The sequence below is a fragment of the Protobothrops mucrosquamatus genome, unplaced genomic scaffold, assembly GCF_001527695.2.
Source record: "Protobothrops mucrosquamatus isolate PMUCROS unplaced genomic scaffold, P.Mucros_1.0 scaffold2590, whole genome shotgun sequence".
NCBI classification, from domain to species: Eukaryota; Metazoa; Chordata; class Lepidosauria; order Squamata; family Viperidae; genus Protobothrops; species Protobothrops mucrosquamatus.
The window spans coordinates 229,935-236,115 of NW_015388645.1; the positions used below are offsets into that span (position 1 = coordinate 229,935).

Consider the following 6,181-nt stretch of genomic DNA (forward strand, 5'->3'; position numbering starts at 1 on the left):
CCTGGAAATAACAGAATAGAAGAGAAAGAACCAGAGAAAATCACAAAATACAAAGACCTGCAAATAGAAATAGAACAACTGTGCCAAAAGAAAGCAAAGATAGTAGCAATCGTAATAGAAAAACATTTCCATGCATACTATAAATCAATCAGAATAGAGCTGGAAGGGACCTTGGAGATCTTCTAGACCAAGCCCCTGCTCAAGCAGACCTATACGACTGGATAGGTGGCTATCCAGTCTTTTCTTAAAAACCTCCAGTGATGAAACACCTACAACCTCTGAAGGCAAGCTGTTCCACTGGTTAATTGTTTGCACAGTTAGGAAGTTTCTCTTAATTCCAGGTTGCTTTCTCTCCTTGATTACTTTCTATCCATTGTTTCTTGCCTTGCCCTCTGGTGCTTTGGAAAATAAGTTGACCCCTTTTTCTTTGTGGCAGCCTTTCAAATACTTGAATATTGCTATCATGTCATCCCTAGTCCTTCTTTTCTTTAGACTGGTCATATCCAATTCCTTTAACCATTCTTTATATGCTTTTTGTCTCCAGGCCTTTAATCATCTTAGTTGCTCTTCTTTGCACTTTTTTTTTTAAAGTCTCAACATCTTTTTTATAATGTGGTGACCAAAACTGGATGCAGTATTCCAGGTGTGGTCTTACTAAGGATTTATAAAATGGTAGTAATACTTCACACAATTTTGATTTTATGCTTCTGTTTATACAACCAAGGATTGCATTAGCTTTTTTGGCTGCCACCGCACACTGCTAGCTCATGTTTAAGAGATTGTCCACTAGGACTCCAAGGTCCCTCTCACAGTTACTACTATTGAGCAAGGTACCCCCTATACTATACCTGTACATTTGGTTTTTCTTGCCTAAATGTAGGACCTTACTTTTTTCACCATTGAATTTCATTTTGTTAGATAGCGCCCAGTGTTCAAGTCTGTCCAGATCCTCCTGTATCTTAAGCCTGTCTTCTGGAGTGTTGGCTATTCCTGCCAGCTTGGTGTTGTCTGCAAATTTGATGAGTTCCCCATCTATCCAAATCATTGATGAAGATGTTGAAGAGTACTGGGCCCAGAACAGAGCCTGGGGCACCCCACAACACACTTCCCTCCATGTAGATGCAGTTCCATTGAGGACCACACTGCAGTTCCATTGAGGACCACACATACAGTATATAATCCTACTCTGGCTAAACCAATACTTTAAAAGATTCCCATGACCACTATGCTTGCTCCATTTTAAGGATTTATATGTAGAATGGAATTGTAATATTGCAGCTACCTATCCCGCTCACAGTTACTGTTTTTAAGCCAGGTTTCATATAATCTGTACTTATACCCTTGGTTTTTCCTACCTAGATGTAAAACCTTGCTTTTCTTCACATTAAATTTCACGTTGTTGGATAGAGCCCATTGCTCAAGTCTGTCAAGATCTTTTTAGATCCTGAGCTTGTCTTCTGGGGTGCTGGCTATTCCTGCCAGCTTAGTGTCATCTGCAAATGTGATGAGTTACCCTTCTATTCCCTCATCTATGTCATTTATGAAGATATTGAAAAGTACTGGGCCTAAGACAGAACTTGTGGTACCTCACTGCTTACTTCCCTCCATGTAGATGTAGTACCACTAAGGAATACTCACTGAGTATGGTTTGTCAGCCAGTTACAAATCCATCTGGTGGCGATGCTGTCTATTCCACATTTTTCTAGTTCACGAAGTAGATTGTGGTCTACTTCGTCAAATGCCTTGCTGAAGTCTAAGTACACTGTGTCCACAGCATTTCACTGGTCTACTAATTTAGTCACTCTGTCAAACAATGAAATAAGATTGGCTTGGCATAATCTGTTTTTAACAAATCCCTGCTGACTACTAATTATAACTTTGTTTCTAAATGTTCACAAATCTATTTTTTGATTATCTTTTCCCAGTATTTTCTCAGGTATTGATGTTAGGCTGATCGATCTGTAGTTTCCTGGGGCTGTTTTTTTCCCCCTTTTTTTGAAGATGGGAACCATATCAGTTCTTTTCCAATCCTCTGGCAGTTTCCTGGTGTTCTAGGATTTTTTAAAAATATGTTACAATGGTTCTGAGATAACATCTGCCAGCTCCTTCAGAACTCTGGGATGTAATCCATCATACTAATTAATGTGTCATTTTAAATTTCTGATTCAATGATTTCCTCTGAATTTTAAAGTAACCTCCAGTCTTGCAGTGGGAGCTACACACACACACACACATTCATATATATCNTATATATCACTGTACACAATTTGCAACATATGCTGTAATTATAAACTCTATTCATTCTGCAATTTTATAACCTCTTTCTCCTTCCCAACACATATTGACAGCCTTTGAAAATAGAAGTAATTCTTGCAAAATTCCAGCAGAACCTTATCAGTGGAAAACAAATGTCTCTAGTTTTTCACCTAATAACTTGCTGTTGTCATGGACGGGTTACAAATGAATTTAAATAGAATTACAATTGTGGAGTCCTTTGTGTTCTCTGAGCTTGGTTGTTTGCTTGCAGGCATTTCGTTATTGTTGTGATACAAAACTATTTCAATAACAGTTGTCTACATAAGGCTGCATGTACCCTTGTCCAATATTGTCAAAGACCTTCTACACACAATATTGCTAGGTTCCAAGTTCCAGAAATCTCTGGGATCAGGCGTGGGGGGCAGAGATTAGCTGTGAGAACTGGGAACCAATAATAAAAAAATTCAATATGCAATCCAAATAGTATAATATCCAGCTATTTGAGGCAGTCTGGTGTAGTGGTTAAAGGTGCTGGATTAGGAACAGGGACACCAGAGTTTTATTCTTCCTATAACACAAAGGCCATTGGATGACTTGGAAATAATCTCTTTCTCTCATCCCTAAGAAGATATTGGTGAACCATTCTGAAAATATTGCCAAGAAAACCTGTCTATCTAAAATCCAGGAGTCAGGCTAACTCAAAGGACTATTAGAACAACAAAGATATAGTATTGTGCTAGAATGCTGATTTGCTTGGAATCAGTTAAAAAAACAAATAAATATCAATAAATCAATTTTAAAATTAGATTAAAGCCCCACACAGAAAATGGATATTGTAAATTCACTTGCTTCAAGGGTCTGAAACAATTTGGTCTGTAGGTATCTTAATTTTCTGAATAATCAGTCAAAAGAGAGTAAGGCATGTATGTTTCGTGAAATAAACACAAGTTTTACTGCTTTCTGTTTGTGACACCCTCCAGTCTGGCAATCTGAGACAGGCATTGAAGAACTTCCTTGTAACTTAATTAATTGTACCTTCCACTCTTGGGATTTTCTGCTCCACAACATAAATTTGAATAGCCGAGAGTCAGTTGTCATAAAAATATAACAGGCTTCAGCAAGAGAGCATCTTGTCCTTGTCAGGAAGATGACATGGTAAAGGCAAGTATGGACTTTTTCTTACACTACTGCCAAATTGTGTTTGTGTCAGAGTTTGAAAGATAGGAAAGCAGGATATCTGAACTGCTACTGTGTAGAGCGTACACAAGGGGCATACAGTTCTGACAAAAAAGCAGAATTTCTAAAGGAGCTTACTAGAATATCCTATTAAACAAACATTGTGCATTCATTTGATGTTAACAATATCATTTCACAATTTATGGGCTTTCTGTGGCTACATTAAAATTTTAAACTAAAAGAAAATATAGCCGAGTGTCAAAAACTCACTAAAAATGTTCAGAGAACCAATGATTTGAGTAGACAGTAAAATGATAGAGCTATTGGAATTTAGGGTCACAGAGTTCTAAAATGTATTTTTGTTTTTAGAAATCACATATGTCTCATTCTATCCTGAGAAAATATTCAGTGTGATCATAAATGTAACAGAACAAAGTTGCTGTTGCCTTATAGCAAAGTGCTTGAATCAATTCTATGATCAAATGTTGGAGGAACTGAAATGTGCCAGTTTTGTGGTGAATCATTTATGACACTGAACTAATTCACAGTAATTCAGTATGTGGCAATTATATATTCTCACTGGAGTTCTATTTTTTTGTTTCCGTATTGTTTAAATAGGGAAGTAAATACTTTTGCACTTTTCTTTGACTCAAATTCATCTACATTCATAAATAGACAGAAAGTAATGTACTGACTTCCACATCACACATAGACTATGGCCCTGCCAAAGTGTAGAAAAAGTAATAACAGTAATAACTGTTGTTCCAGTCTTTAGATTCAGATATGGAAATGCAGAAAAATTATTCTCGTATCTTCAAAGGGTAATAGAGTTGACCAGCTTACTAATCAGCTAAACCCCCTCCACATTATATTACTATTTAATAAATGGCCTAGCAGCATAAGTACACTCAGGGTTTCAAGATGATTATGCTGAGATAAATACATACATAGGCTATTTATTTAATAATTATACTAGCAAAAAAACTTTGAACTTCTACATGTCAAGACAATTTTCCTGAAGAATTTAATCCAGTAGCTTTAGAGAGAGAGAATTTCTGAAAAGAAGCCACAAATCCACTAGAATTAATCCACAACATATTTTGGAAAATTTCATTTATCTTATGAAATAACATCAAAGTCATAGTTTTCATAAGGGTAATGAAAGATAATACATTTTATTTTTAAGCAATAAATTCCTGCACTGGACAGGATGTTGGACTAGGTCAATGTTTTTAAATCTTGACAACTTTAAGATGTGTGGATTTCAACTTCCAGAATTCTGCTGGCTGGGGAATTCTGGGAACTGAAGTCCACAGAACATATAATTGCCAAGTTTGAAAAACAGTGGACTAGATGAATTCCAAGGCCCCTTGCACTCAATAACTGCACATTGTACTTCTTAAAATTATTCATGCTACACATCACTATTTAGAAGCTGCCATACAAAATAAATATGTCACGTTTGACATAAAAGTGGTAAGTTTATGTTTTGTGACAGCTAATGGGTCAACATCATTCAATTAAGCTAAGGAGGGGTAAAATGAGAAGGAAAGAGTAAGGATCTAGTTAGGGGCTTTCAGGTGTTTCAACCACAATTCCAGCACTAAATTCATATACCAAGAAAGCATCAAACTAAAAGTAATTCCGAAGTAGAATATTAGCTGGCACTTTCAGTTAGGGTTGCCAGGTCTGCTTCCAAAAAATAGCGGACAAGTGGGGGGGGGGGTTAAGTAGTAAAAAAAGTAGACTGTACAGCTTTAGATTACGTACCATTTCATCATAAAGCTTTTGAATAAAAAAAATGTCCACTATTTTGTGAAAAAAAATAGTGAACATAATGTGAAAAAAGTGGACTGTCCGCTCAAATAGTGGACACCTGGCAACCCTACTTTCAGTTTGCTATTTATATATATATAATCATCCCTCCATATTAAGAAGCCAAATGAACTTCTGAGTTTCAAATGAATGCTTACTTCTAAGAAGGTGCCTCAATCTGTAATAATTGTGAGTACAAACTATTTCAGAAGTTGGGGATTGTTATCCAAACTTCTGGTGATAATGTTGCTACGAGACACTGCACCACAAAGTAGCCAGCCATATTTTAGCTTAGCATGTTGCTTGAAGTGTGTGGTTAGTTAATGGGGGGAAGTAAGAATTCCTAGCGTGATGTTAATTCAGTAAATTCAGGGGTGCGTATCTAGCCATTGGGTGCAAAGTTTTGATCTTGTGAGTGTGGATAAAGGAATTGTCTGCGACATCTACTTGCTTATGATCTATTTTCTAAAAAAGAACAGTCAAAATTCTTAATAATGATAAAAACGAAAAGGCGTTTCCAATTTCTTCTGGCTGCCTCTAGCATCCTATTCAGTTATATGCCTCTATTTCCCTTTCACGGGTGGCGACCTGAATTTCAAAGATTTCTTACAACCGAACACTCGCCAAGGGCCCCCAAATCGCAAAGCTCCTTCTCTCCGAGCAGATCCGATCCAGATGCCTCCGGTTGCACCAGCTCACGGGACTGCAGAGCCGCCGAGTCGGTTGCTAAGGATAACAGGAAGCGTTGCCACGGGATCAAACGAACAGTCCGGAGGGGCAGGATTTGATCTCGGTTTCCTCTCGGCTGATAGGAGCCTCCTTTTCCCAGAAGAAAAGGGGCGGGACTTACGAAGTCGCCGCCCACAATCGAACCAACGTTCTGCGGGTCGAATATGGGGATCTCTGTCTTATTTCTGGCTTGTTTGATTCTTCC

General features: G+C 37.6%; 1 protein-coding gene across 1 annotated transcript in view; it reads right to left on the minus strand.

Moving 5' to 3' along the window:
* TCTE1 (t-complex-associated-testis-expressed 1) overlaps nt 1–5,953 on the minus strand; it is a 15,388-nt gene extending 9,435 nt beyond the window's left edge. The window contains exon 1 of the mRNA XM_015825312.1: nt 5,858–5,953. The gene's annotated coding sequence lies outside the window, so the exon portion shown is untranslated. The remainder of the gene's footprint in view (nt 1–5,857) is intronic.
* Nucleotides 5,954–6,181: the final 228 nt, after the last annotated feature.